Genomic DNA, 14,662 nt, shown 5'->3' with positions numbered 1-14,662 from the left:
AGCTGCAGCGGCCGCCCCGGCGCCCCGCGTCCTCAACGTCACTTAAGTGCGAAAAAGAAGAACAAGGCATAAACAGAGGAGCCCAACTGTGGCTCAGAGTGATCTGTGGACAGTGCGGCTGAAAAGAATAGAGAATTAGGTCGGTGAAATGTGAGCTCTCATCTCAAGCCTTGGGACGAGCAGAGAACACCTCTCCAGTTGTGCTCTTTTGTACCAAGGAGCATCTCTCAGCCTTCACACTAACAGCCTGCTATTCACTCTCTATTGCTGTAATTTCACTGTATGCTGCCATCTTCTGAGTGTCTGTCATTTTTTTTTTTCATCTGAGCTGACATTGCTCTTTGTGGAGAAGAAAGCTATATTTCTGCTCCCACTGATTCAGTTACAGATGTGCAGGCCTGTATTGCTTTTGCATGCTAAATCATGGAGACCTGACAGAGAAAATGCATTGCATTTGGCAGACACTATAGACCCAAGCAAGTTTGAAAAATAATCAAACACAGCGAAGCAGGGGATCCATGTGAGGCTGTAAAGCACATATGTCCGTATTTCCCACACCACTGCACACAGAAATCAAAGAACCCGCTCCAAAGAAGCATGTTCTCGGCTAACTCCCTCTTTGCCCATATGGCTTCATGGGATGGAGGATGCCAAGGTTGGAGGTAGCTGGCACGAATAATTACGATCAAAGAAATTACGGTGCAAAAGGAACAGCTGCTGCATCCACTGCTGACAAATCACTGTGAGCGAGAGGAGACGCCGATTGACAACGCGCGAGGGGGAGAGGAACAGGAAAGAGGAGGAGAGACGGCGCGTGTTCCACGATACAACAACTTTCCCTCTAAGTATCTGCGGCTCCAAAACCCATTTAACATTTAATCCGCAGTGCAGATAAGGCCTTTGGTGGCCATTCACCCAAAAGCTGTGCAAATACAAGCATCTGCCCAGATTATCTCAGTCCGCCTCCACGGTCGGCCCAGCGTGTCCCTAATTTTAACCTATACTCTGAAACTCTATCCCGCTTCCTCTAAGTCTCTGACTGTGATTTGGGGTAAATGCATTGAAATGTCCACAGTTCTCAGAAATAGAAATAGCCTGGTTAAAAAGAACAGTAGCCCTGTGGGCCAGAGGTCTATCAGGACTGCAAACACAGGTGAATTTCTTCAAATAGAAATTCACTGGAAGGCAGATGGGACACAGTTTTTTTTACAAAAGCTCCTTCGGGTTTAAGACATATTGGGGAAAAAAGTAAAGCATCTACAGTGAATGGGACTTGATCCTCAAATTAAAATTTAATTCTCCAAACTCTATTAAATACCGTCCCAGGTGGTTTGATGGCTGCCAAGGGCGGAACGCGTCGGCAGTGTCGGATGTAGTCCAGGTGCTGTGGGCTCGTTGGAGGTAGAACCTGATGGGGACCATTTTGCAGATGTTCTCACTAAGCAGCGACACTAAGGGCGAACTGATGGCTCAGATTTGGAAGACGGGCCTACGAGCAGCTCGTTCCGCAGATGTTTGCTGAGTTGTTTACATTTCCACTTTGTGAAAATGTATATGTTTGGTTCATTATAGCTTCCAGGTGATGGAGGCAGGGGAATGGATTCCACCTTTTCCATCTGTTCAGTTGTTTGCTGGGTGGTTGACAAAGACAGGTGTATAGGGATCTGATATTTCCTGTGAAATGCCACATTTTGCTCGAAGGTTGTAGTTAAACAAACACCACAGAATGTATCTGGAGTCATGGATCGTCACAGTAAAGCGCCTGCTTAGCCTCTTAGCAGCATTTTTCATGGAGAGTAGTTGCCACTCTCTCTGTAGTGCCAAGTCAAAAGGGAAAAGCAATTATAAAGATTTCTCTTATCTATTAAGTTGAAATTGCATAAAACCCAACATTCTTTAAAAAGCCTCTGTGCTCAAATTCAGCGTTTTAGGGAAGTTAACAGTCTTAATGGCTGAATGGGATGTTTTTTGAAGGGAACTACTGGTTTTATTATCCACTGGAGATCCCACCTTCTTCACTAACTCACATGCCATGAAGTAAGTATGAATCTTTCATTTTCTACAGATGAAAATTGGTTTTGAGTTAGAGGCGCTTGCTGAAATTGAGGGAAAGGGTTTTTAAGCGATGAGACAGATTCGCCCTCACTCCACCACATTAAGAATGATTTCCATCCATGTTTTATAACATATTACATGACCAGTATTTTCATTTCTCTTAGATTTGTCCCATGACTCTTTTTCTTTAATCTTTTACATCATGAGATGTATGAAATCGAACTACACCAATAACCAGAGCGGCCACAAATGACCATTTAATGGGTAGCCTTCATAGACCATAAATAAAGATGGACGATGCATCGCCACCTACAAATTACTGACTACTACTAAATGACTACAGCTAACTCGGAGATGATTCAAGTTCACTTTGTGGAAGCTGTCATGTGGTCCATTTTTCTCTAAAGTTTTAGATTTTGTTGTAAAAAGGTCCAGTGAGAAACGTGACATCCAGACTTTTCTGATCCATAACATGAGTCAAGCTCTGAAAACACTGAAACCTTTATTTCCCATGTTCAACTTAAGAGCATCTGTCTGTAAGACCCCCCGCTGCCTTATAAAAAACAGTGTCGTGAATCACATCCCCCAAGTTTGAAGAACGGTTTCCCCAAATCCCGATGGCATCATCCGGGCTTTTTTCTCAAGCCTCCTCCACAACCACAGATGACATTTTACATCTGTTCTCATGAGCTGAGTCGTGATGAGAAAACTGCTCTTTGTGTATAAAAACACATTTTCTCAAGAGCCTCTTTGAGAAAAAAATGCAAGTTCTACAAACTTAAACATGATGTGTCAATATTTTCCCAAGAACAAGAAAAACTTCATGTGACGTCCCTCAACTTTGTCAGCTTTCCTTTAGGACCATATGCCGTCTGCCCGAAGAAAGTCAAGCAAAACACACACATCAGCAAAGTTATCGCACTGTTTGTATCAACGCCGGTGTGACAATCTGGAGGCGATGCACCATATTGCAAGACCGCCATCCCTGCATGCTGAGCGCTGCCAAAGCTGCCATCTGGTAGGTGAGCTGCACGCTTTCCACTTGTACCTCTCCTCCCTGTCACTTCTCTCCTCCACCGCCACCTCTCTCTCTCTCTCTCTCTCTCTCTCTCTCTCTCTCTCTCTCTCTCTCCTTCCCTCTGTCTGCTCCTATCTTTATTAGTCCCTCTCACTCCCGCCTCCTTTCTATTTCCACCTCTCACTCTCCATTCCACCTCTGCACCTTCCCTGTTCTCCACCTTCCTCTCTACCTGCACATCCGCCTCCCTCCAGGCCTGGATCGCATGCTGAAACAAGCTGAAGTGTGAAGATTGAAAGAGGGATGAAGGGGGGAGATGAGTTGAGACAACAGCGTATCGGCAGTGATTGATGATCCGCAGCATTTTGTTCTCTCTTTGTTTCTTCCTCTCTTGTCAGTGTCAGTTTAATTTCACATTTGTTGTCTCTTTTCTTTCCGGCTATTGCATTTAATGAACACACTCCGATGCACAGACAAACCAAATGCTCACACGTACAGTACGACAAGCACATGTGTATGAAGACACAGACGTACAGTAGAGGTGCACACACAAAACACACACACTGGGGGCTCTCCTCCTCCTTCCTCCTCGGGCTGTAGCATCTGAACAGTCGTGTTTAATCAGCGTCTCCGTGGGCAGCCGGGGTAGCGGCTGGGGGGGAAGGGGGGGTGGCGGTTGGAGGTGGGGGGTCTCGGGCTATGGGTAGTAGCAGAGAGCTGCTGTGCACTCACACACCGTGTAATTGTGTTACATACACTAATTCGCCTGTTGTACTATCACAGCGAGCGCGAGTGGCCCCGGCCCCTGACCCACATCCTGCTCCCTGATATTCAAATGACCCCAGAATCAACGTCAAGGAATTGAACTGGAGATCATTTCAATCAAAAGCTGTTATTTGCAATGTAGTGTTGTGTTCCTGATTCCATCCTTTTTTCTTTCTTTCCCATATATAATCACATACAAACAGTACAGCCCATTAATCTCCGAGAAAAAAGTCTGAGATAGCACTTAAATCACGGCGTGAAAATGTGCCTGAAAATGACAGAGACAGATGTTCTGAATTACTTCACCTACACTGGTTTTGGAATCGCCTCCAGGATCAAGAGTCTCCAAAAATAATGCTGCAAATAAACCTGCAATCACTCTATATTCAAAATAATCTTGAAAAAAAGGGGAGTAAAAATATTACACTCAGCAAATAGGATTGTTCTTTTTTTCCTCAATTCAAATCGGCTTGTATTTGATGTTTGCCTCTGAAATTTAAGTCGCCACCAATGACGCATGGATTTTTTTCTTGTGTCCCTCAAAGCCTTGAAAAATTTGCATTTAAAAACCTTATGCACAACTTTTCTTTCTTTTAAATCAAAGTTATGGATGATTCACAGACTTCAGATTCCATTATACTGATTGCCTTTAAAGCAGTTCCAGGGGGAAAGTGACCACAGCTCGGTCTGTTGCTGTTACACAAAACACAACCGTCATCCAAACAGGTTATATCGTGTTTGTGTGGCAGCACAAGTATCACAGATGGATATCCTAAAAAGCCGGAGCATGAAAGATCAAAATCATCTGCGTATCCACAAACCACAAGGACTAAGATGGAACATATGACTTTTTGTCATTTTGGATAAAGTGACTCTTTAAGAACTGGTCTACTTCAGGGTCTGCTGTGGTTAACCCTCGGCTGCATTACTAACAGAAAACCATCACATGAACAGAAACCGTCACAGCCCCGGACCTCAGTTTCATTTACAGTCAAATGCTGCACAAAAAGAGGCACTGAATTAATGCGGAGATTCATTTAAATTCTATAATTAGCAGGCAAGTGGTTAAGTGCTGGAGCGCCTGACTGGCATGGACACGAACAGAGAGAAGCCAGTCCATCTCTCTCTCTCTCTCTCTCTCTCTCTCTCGCTTTCTCTCTATCTCTGTTAGAGGCTTTACCCACTCTGGAGGGGCCAGGAGAATAAAAGCTCGTCCAACTGGCCGGCCAGATAAGCCAGAGCACACAGAGAGGAGAGGGCTTCATCTGGTCTGCATGAGTGGTGAGTGGCAGAGAGGGTCCAGCAGACAGCCCTCCACCACCCTGCCTCCAGACCGCAGCTCGAAACAAAGATTCACTCTGTCAGCAGCATTGTTGTAGCTGGCATCGATACAACATGTGTGTGTGTGTGTGTGTGTGTGTGTGTGTGTGTTTGTGTGTGTGTGTGTGTGTGTGTGTGTGTGTGTGTGTGTGTGCTTTAGTTTCTCCATCTGGGAGCTCCTGCCCAGTCTTATCAGGGTCCCAGTGGCTCCTGCTCTGCCAAGGCTGCTGAGCTTCAGCTGCAGGAGGCAGCAGCAGCAGCAGCAGCAGAGGACAGACTCTCTCCAGGCTCAGTTCTTCACTCTGCTATTCTCCCGGTGGCCAGTTATCTGGTGGCTGCCACACAGAAAACCCCACTTGTGTACAGACTTCTGCAGAAATCTGCACATGCAGGCGAGCGGATTCATCCCACTGATGATGAAATGATTTGTAGCACACCCACAGAGCAGCAGCTGCCTGTGGATCAGATTGGCACTGATGCTGAGGCGTTTTTACAGCCGCTCTCTATTCGGCGGCATCTGGACACATCTGCAGGTTGTAGCAGGTGACCAGCAGATATGATAACAACACAAAAACACCGCGTCTTCCCGTGGGCACGATGCCACCGCCGTTGCGTCCACGGTGCGTAAAGTCTCATCCAACTTTACGCTCATGCTGCACGCTGCCTCTCAGGCGGATGCTGCTGCTGCTGCTGCTGTAAAATGATAGTGTGCTCACCTTGAAACAAGAGGAGACTCGTCCAGGAGGAGAAGCAGCAGATCCCGGGTTTTCTTTTTTTTGCGGTGCTGGAAGGTCCCGCGCGTCTCGGTCGGTCAGTCAGCGGATGCGTGCGGACGCCAGATGCCAGATGCAGCGAGATAAACTGCCGGTTAATTCATCCCTATGGGCGCTGCAGCCCGTAAAGTCACCCGGACAGCAGTGAGCATCTCCCCCGTCAGCCGCTGAGAAGGAGACGGTGTCAAGTGACCCTCCCGCCTCGTTCAGGGATTGATCATCTTTCTGTAACTGGCTGCCACATAACCTCCCTCCCTCCTTTTCTTTCTCTCTCTCTCTCTCTTTCTCTCGCTCTCCCTTCTCTCTCAGTGTGTGTGTGTGTGTGTGTGTGCGTGTGTGTAGATGCCGGTGCTACACATGAAGTCACCCATCAGTTCACTTGCACCTCACGTAGCAGTGTGTGCGCGCTTTTCCAGACCCAGCCTCCATCCCTCGCGTCATCCCCTTTGGCACAACTTGCGCGCATTGCAATATATTCTATGGGTCCTTTTAAGGGATGAGAGTGTTTGTAGATTTTATACAATGAGGGGAAATACACATGAATAATTAATGAGGAATAACCAATACAGTCACAAGAGAAATATTCTGGACTTTGAAGTGAATATATATGAATAGAAATGGGACCTGGTCTGTTTGTGCTATCAGCTGCTCACAGGACGAAGATGATGTCAATGTCTGAAACAGAGCTATTTGTCAAATTGATCGTTATCGTCATACGTTGATGTGTTGACTGACCTGCACATGTGCAAATAGAACATACGTGTGGTCTGAAACATGAATCCTCACATCCTCTGAAACGAATATGATGACAAATGTGGTTTGGGAAATGTTTTAGAGTTTGATTTTGTCCCTTCAGTCAGTCAGCAAGTAAATAACAACACCAGACCCACCTCTGACAATAAATTCATGAATGTTTTATTTCCATCCAGAGTCCAGATGAATGCACACAGCTGCATGCAGAAGTTTCCTTTGAAACACTGCCATCTATAGGCGGAATCATGCAGCCACACACACACTGAAGCAGTGACAGAGGAGCTTTGTTGAAGAGATAAAGAGTCATGTTTGTCTCTTTCCACCTCAGGTGAAGGATGAAATATGATTCTGACGGAGATGTAGGGAGTTGTGTTGTATCATTGTCTTCAAAGGAACAAATGCACAGGCTCCACACAGTCAACAACGTGTCTCTGATACTCACCACGGCCACAGAAACTGCTGACGTAGTTGATAGCCACTTCTACAACACTTATGACAGTTTTCTGGGTGTTGATGTGTGTGTGGGGGAGGGGGGGTGTACATTGGGTCCATCGCCCAGCTGTCTGCTCCTCATTCTCTGCCGTTTGGTGATTCCAGAGATGAGTTGGAGATGTCAGAGCGGAGCAGCTCCGGGTGGCCGGCGGACTCCCTCAGGGCCAACCAGATGGCAGCTACTCTTCACTGGCCCCCGTGTCAGGTGCGGTGGTCATGAATCCCCCTGTCCAACACAAACAACAACTTAACATGAGCCTGCAGACACACAAACAAACACTGAGGCTGTGAACGTGCACATTAACAGTGCTGGAAATAGGCAGATGTGTAGAGAGCTGGAGGGAACGTGCAGGTTCAGGTGAGAAAACAGAAAAGCTGAGAATAAAGACTATTCCAGACGTACTGTGTAAGTGTTAAAGAGGCTTTTAGAGGCGTGAGGATGTGATATTGCTTCCAATGATTCATTTATATTTGTTACAAAACTTCCTGGATGTCTGAAATGCCAAATTGTCGTCTGTTTATCAGATGCATCAGTAGAGGAGCTGTCTATTGTGCTCCAGAGGACATGATGTATGAGTTACCGCACGCCGAGCATGATGATTCATGCTTGTATGAATGGCACATAGTGGTTTTATTAAATGTTGGTCAAGGCTTTGATGTAGACTGAGAGTTGTAGTTTGTTTTGCTTGTATCACGGCTGATTCAAGGGCAGGTGCAATTTTCAAGCAAACTCATGTTTAATTCCTCCAAGAGCAGCAAATGTATGATCACAACCCTGGAGAGAGCTCAGGAGAGGCCACAGGTTTCTCTGCTCAAACTCAAAACATCTGAAGGTGCAGAGGCAGAATATTGACGCTTAATAAAAGTTGTGTGGGGATCTTGTTATATTTTGTGTTTTGTTGTCTTTTACAAAATTAACACCATGTTTAATTTTCCCATGTTGGTCTCAGTATCAGTTACGAAGTTTAGGATGTTTCCTTTATTCTTGATCTTAGCAATTTAGGTTTCCAACAAGATGAGATCATCGCAGTCAGAACCTGACACTTGATGTTATTACCTTCACTGAGGAGGTTACATTTCCACCCCCGTTTTGTTTGTTTGTAAGCAAGATTTCATAAAGGCTACCAGACAGATTATCGGAAAAACTTGGTGGATGGATGTGATATGGTTCAGGGAAGAACTCATGAAATTCTGGTGAGGATGTGGACCAGGGAGCATTTGTTGACACTTTCCTTGATTCATCAGACATGTTTAGAGGACTGGTATTTATGAGTGTGTGAAATTTGGTGCAGATCTCATCAATTTAAATGTGGTTTCATTAGGAGACTCTAGTTGATTAATGTCTTGTGTTTGCCAACTCAAAGTTCCAGATACTCTCAACATTTCTTCAAGTGAAGGGTATATGTCATTTCTTTCTTTTGTCTAGTAACAAATTTCCACAAAATCCGACTTGGTGATGCACTGTCCATCCACACGTGTGCAGTTTTGTTTTGCACGATTTGCTCAAATTGCTAATACACTTCCATCCTTTGTTTAAAGTCCTGTAAATTCTATTATAGTACCGAAATCACAAATCTGTGTCTAGTGCATCATATGTCAACCTCTCTCCCTCGACCTTCAGTTTGGATAAGTAGAATCTCACCTGGAATAACAAGTGGAAACTTGAGGAGAAGCAACAGAAGAGTGATTCCTATTCTAGGACATTATGAACAGAGAAGACAGAAATATGGCTCTTGTGTGTGGTGTGTGCACGATATTTAGCATTGTGTGGAGTTTGTTGGTTCTACCCGGGTCTGTGTGGGTTAGGGATAAGCGATTTAGACGATGGATGGATGGACTTTAATGAAAATTTAAAAAACACAAACTAATTGCATTAAAATGTAGACACTTTATTTTTGCCTCAATGTCACACCAGGGGCCAGAGGGCATCTGTTCTGTTGGAAAGTTTCGATCATTAGCTCGGCCGCCTCTTGGAAATGAACCCTGACCTCACACAAATGCAGAATCTCTGCACACGAGTGGGTGTGAGTGAATCAAGTACAAACTGATAGAAAACTGCACCTGAGGGCGATCAGGGCTTCGTCAGTGTTTTATAATTAGTTACGTAGGTAACCCCAGTGGTCATTGAACTGGCTCTAGTGTGTGATGTGCTGGCGTGCATGATATTTTGCTCTGGCATTGTTCTGATGGGTTTATTATGATTATTATGCTGTTGCTTCGGGCTCCTCTCTCACACAAGACCCAAGTGGAGCAGCCAGCTAGATGCAATCTACTTCATGAAAATTACCATAACAACACAAAGCTGTGGAAGGAGGCAAAGGGAGGTGCATGCAAATGGAACAGCAATGAAAGAAGACCGCAGGCCCAATCAAGCTGTCATAACACACAGAATAATAACAAGTGAAAGCCATTAAAACCTTTCACTCCGAACCGTTACACCTCAGCGTGTAAAGAATAGGATTGAGAGACCCTCGTATCTCTCATTTTGCCTAAACAGTCAAAAATAAACACCCGGCTTTATTCCACTCACATCCATCATCTCCACAATATAATGAGACATTCATCAAAAGGAGTCGTGTGCTGCAAAAAACAATTATCTATCCCCTTGTCACTTGTTCTTGTTTAGACTTCTCATTGAAACACCTCCTTTCTTTTGTCCATATAAACATTTTCAGACATGTTTTCCATCCAAAGGAAAACTCGAGCCAGGAGCTTTTTCAGGTTTGACTGGTGGTTTTTGTAAGTGTGTGTGTGTGTGTGAGGGATGGTGTTAATGTGTTTGTGTGACTGTTTCAAATCTCCACTGGATCTGGGAACATGCCAACGAAAATGTGCTGCTTCCACCTGTCGTCATAACCAACTGTGGTGTAGACAGGCTGACGAAGACAGAACACCATTTGGGTCTTTTTACCTCCACCTAGGACATTAGGTTTGTGCTCCGGCCCATTTGTTGGTTGGTTAGTTGGTTCGTTGGTTAGTTGGTTGTTTGGTTGGTTGTTTGGATGTTTGTTAGATGGTTGATTGGTTGGTTAGTTGTTTGGTTGGGTGGTTGGTTGGTTGGTTGGTTGGTTGGTTGGTTGGCTGGCTAGTTGTTTGTTTGGTTGGTTGGTTAGCTGGTTAGTTGGTTAGTTGGTTGTTTGGTTGGTTGTTTGGATGTTTGTTAGATGGTTGATTGGTTGGTTAGTTGTTTGGTTGGGTGGTTGGTTGGTTGGTTGGCTGGCTAGTTGTTTGTTTGTTTGGTTGGTTAGCTGGTTGGTTGGTTGGTTGGTTGGTTGGTTGGTTGGTTGGTTGGTTGGTTGGTTGGTTGGTTGGTTGGTTGGTTGGTTGGTTGGTTGTCCATCTGTAGGATTCAGTCATATCTAGCAGCGAGGTTGCAAATTGCAGCCAACTGAATACCCCTCCCCTCACCTTCCCTTTTCCAAGAGAGTAGGAGAATCTAGTTCGTTACTCAGGTCTTGTGGAAAATGTGTAAGGTCCTTTGTCGTGTCACTGTTTGATTTGTCTGGTCTGGAGTAGAGAACCGCTTCCCTATTACAGAAGTCATTGTTTTAAAAATGTATAATCAGACTGTGTAGTAAAGCTGCCCACGTTTCACTATTTACTATGCAGTGTGAGAATGTGTTGCAACAGTGACGGAGCAAAATAAAATCATCCGGAATTCTCTTTGACTAAAACACATTCTACTAATAACTAATAAATAACTAAATTAGTATAGCTTGGTTATTTATACACATCAAACTGATCATTGCCTGAGCAGCCATGACGTGGGGGTCACAGGGTCGGAAACAATTACAGTTAAGGAGGATGACAAGACCAGATGCACAACACAATCATGTTCCCAGATGATAAAGCTCTTGTTCACTCAAAGCAGAATAAGGTATGTTGTACAAATATGACTCACAACTCAAATCAACTCCAGATGTAGCTGGAAGCACTTTATTCCACATTAGATTAGATTAAATACCAACTCAACATCATTTTAAAACTACTCTGGTCGTCCACCTCTGCTGCGTTTTCCCCAATATTTACAGCAGTGACTTGTCGCATTATAAGCACAGGAATAAATGGGAAGCCACAAAATGCCAGCAAATGTCAGCTGATGAAAATGCATGAGTGACGGGTGAACTGTGTGTTTTCATATCACATTCACACACAGTTGACTTTCACCATCTGCCTCCCCCCCCCCCCCCCCCTCCCTCCTGCAGCAGCCTGCAAAATACCCTCAGACTCACTGAGGGTAATAAACAGATGATAAACACTGTGCTCACATACAAGCAGATCAGAGAAGTTAATTTACACATGGCTGTAACTGAGGAGAGCATCAATTTACTCTCAATTCAGTCAGGAGGAGGCGGATTGTTTACGCAATTATAAAAGGTGGAAATCTTTTGATATATTTCTCGCCTGTCAACAATCTGTGAATGGGGACCTTGTCGTTAGTTTATAATTTGGACGTTTAATTCAATTTGGGAATTGAGTGAGCTGAAAATAAACAGAACAAAGAGTGTATAATAAACAAATATGATGTTTCTTTTTCATTTCACTACTTTGTTTTACCGTCAAAACCACAGAATGTATATTAAGATGGACGACAAATTATTCCCGTAGTCAGGGTCTGCACAGTAATCATTGTGGTGTGGAGCCATGGTATCAAGATCCCACCGAAAAACTTATACCGGAAAAATTATCACTTTAACAAACATCAGAATGATAAATGTGCACTTTGGTTTTTTATTTTGGTCCATGTCCAATCCATTAACATGGAGGAGGCTTGATCTATTGATCTCTACTGCAGCCAGCCACCAGGAGGCAATGGAGGCAATGTAGGGGATCGGTCACATTGTCCATCTTTATCTACAGTCTATAGTTTACACTGATACACAAGTGTCACTCAAAAACCACAAATAATTCTGATACAACAATAAATAAGTATAATTTATGTGCAGGCAGTTTAACAATAGAGCAATTTCCATGTTCAAAATGTGAGTTGTGCAAATGAGCTCATTGTGCTAAAGTTCAGCGGAGTCAGCGACTCCATCAGCTTTGATTGTTTGGCTCTTGCTTTTCATTATCCAGAGAAAAAGCAGTCTCGGAAATAGCCGTTCAGATGGTTCTGTAGTGTTTGGTTTAGTGGTGAGAAGAGGGAATGAGCTGAGTGCTTAATGTATCTGATGATTGGACAATGTCCTGAAGGAGAGTGGAGATCTGCACCACTGATTTTAGTGGATAATCCTTAGTATTCAGGTTATTACCCAACTGCATTGTGATGCCTGCAGTCATCGTGCTCTCCACAGTGCAGCAGTCATTTAAAATCGTAGAAGCCCTTCAGCCTCCTCAGAGAGAACTTCTCTGAGCTGCAGCTGGTGAGATGGAGTCAGTGAGTTGGTGACTCTGGAACCTGACGCTGCTCACGGACTAGACGGATGAACCGGAAACATGCGGTGGGAGGTGAGGGCCTCTGTTTCATCAGAGGTCGCTGATAATTTCCGCTGTTTTATCAGTGTTGACAGAAAGGTTGTTGACCTGGCACCATGTGGTCAGGTCAACAACCTCTCCCCTATACGCTGGATGATCACAGTCCCTGAAGAGATTGATTGCAGTTGTATTGTCTGTGAACTTCACCTCGTTGTTACCCTTGAACCTGTAGGTGTTCACTGTGTACAGGTGGGGCGGCTGATGGCTGTGTTGGGGAGTAACAGAATACAAGTGACAGAATCATGTTATCAGTTAGTGTATTTAGTTAGGTGGTGATCAGAATGCAGTTGAAATCAATAGACTACATTTACGTCATTATTACCTCCACCAAGGAGGTTGTGCTTTTACCACTGTCCATTTGTTTGTTTGTTGGTCGGTCAGTCGGTCAGTCAGTAGTTTGGTTTGTTGATTTGTCAGCAGTATTATGCAAAAACCACTGAACAGATTTCCATGAAACTTGGTGGAAAGCTCGGACAGGAAGCAAGACAGAATCTCTAAAAGGTATTCATGGATCCAGGAATTTAACTGTAATAGTGTGTCAGATTGGGCATTTTCTGCTTTACCTTGGTTACTTCTAAGGGGAACGTTGGGCCTTGGTGGAGGTAAGCACTGTACTATGAGCCATTCCAATATATTCTTTAGTTTGAAAATAGTTGTATGTAAGTCCAATGCTTATACTGAGTGCGAATATACTAATGCGAATACTAAGTCATTTGGTTGAACTCAAATTTCCTACCTAGTGAACTTCCTACTCTGAAGCTACTCGATAGCAGATTAGCCTGTTAGCATTGTCAACATAGTTGCTAGCTCAATTGTTGAGTACAGACCAGCCAATTTTGTTATTTCTATAGAATAATGTTATACCTTAATGTTATGGAACCTTTAGAGCTACAATCTTTTACTATGTTTTTTTTTCTTCCTCGCTCAGTGCAGCAAAGCAGATTCACGTTAATGTTATATATATATAATTTTCATCTGTTTTTGGGAACAGAGAAAGTAAAAAACTGCCTTTTCTGCCTTTTTATTCTAAGAGACTTGGTTGCAAGGCAACAAAGTAGAGACAAAATGTTCTCTGAAACATTGACTTTATTTTCATCATGTTTACCGGTTTTCATTCGGACAAAATGATGTGAAAAATAAAAGGTTTTGTCCTGTTTGCCAGACGAAACATCAGCGTCACAGTGACTCATGGGTTCAGTCAACTTTCTGCAGCAGCAGTGTGTGAATGCATCAGTCATTCACATTCAGTTGATAATTTCATGATAATTTAATACATCATTAAAATTCATGAGGTATTAGGGGGAAAAAACTGCTGTAACTTTGGACTAAAAGCAGCATCATAACAAATATTTAAGACAAACTTCAATATTTTCTCCAAGTAGGAGTCATGGGTCAACACATGGTTTGTGATTTGAGTGAATAATGTGAATAGAAAAACATAACGATCAACTTATGAATCTGTAAATATTTGGTGAATTTAATGCAGCCTCCTTACATCAATGGACAAAATACAAACAAGTGTGTCGGCATATTAATCATGAAGACAATCAATAATCTGACAGATGACCGTCCTCTTAGTTGTTACTGCTACGTCGGTCACGCTTTCCCTCTCAGTGCAGCACATAATGCAGTCGACAGTACAATGATGGGACACTGGAACTCTGCTGTAATTCTTTGACAACAATGAGACTTTGATTTCAGACAGAGATAAACAAATTGAGATTTCTAATTTGTAGCAAGGGACAGTGGATTTATCCAGCTGGAACCTCAACTGTGTTTCCAGCTGACTCATTTTACAACTAAAAAACCTGTGAGGGTCTAAAATATACACTCGGTGACGTGCTCAACAACTGAAGCAACAGGCATACACACCAGGGATGACAAGGAAAAGCACTGTGGAGCTGTAGTTGGTGTTGATATAGCATTGCCTGGTATAATTGTACAATATCTTGATTAAAAATAAATTATGAATTTAAGTTTCTCCAGCCTCAGGCAGACAATTAAGTCTCTA

General features: G+C 43.6%; 1 protein-coding gene across 1 annotated transcript in view; it reads right to left on the bottom strand.

Annotated features, from left to right (window-relative positions):
- The window catches only part of LOC117761586 (plexin-A2-like), a 73,124-nt gene extending 66,896 nt beyond the window's left edge, over positions 1 to 6,228 (bottom strand). Inside the window, 1 exon segment of the mRNA XM_034585609.1 lies at positions 5,875 to 6,228. The gene's annotated coding sequence lies outside the window, so the exon portion shown is untranslated.
- Positions 6,229 to 14,662: the final 8,434 nt, after the last annotated feature.

This window comes from Hippoglossus hippoglossus, chromosome 5 (assembly GCF_009819705.1).
Source record: "Hippoglossus hippoglossus isolate fHipHip1 chromosome 5, fHipHip1.pri, whole genome shotgun sequence".
Lineage (NCBI taxonomy): Eukaryota > Metazoa > Chordata > Actinopteri > Pleuronectiformes > Pleuronectidae > Hippoglossus > Hippoglossus hippoglossus.
The sequence above is the reverse complement of the archived record's forward strand: the minus strand, read 5'-3'. Positions and strand labels throughout refer to the sequence as shown.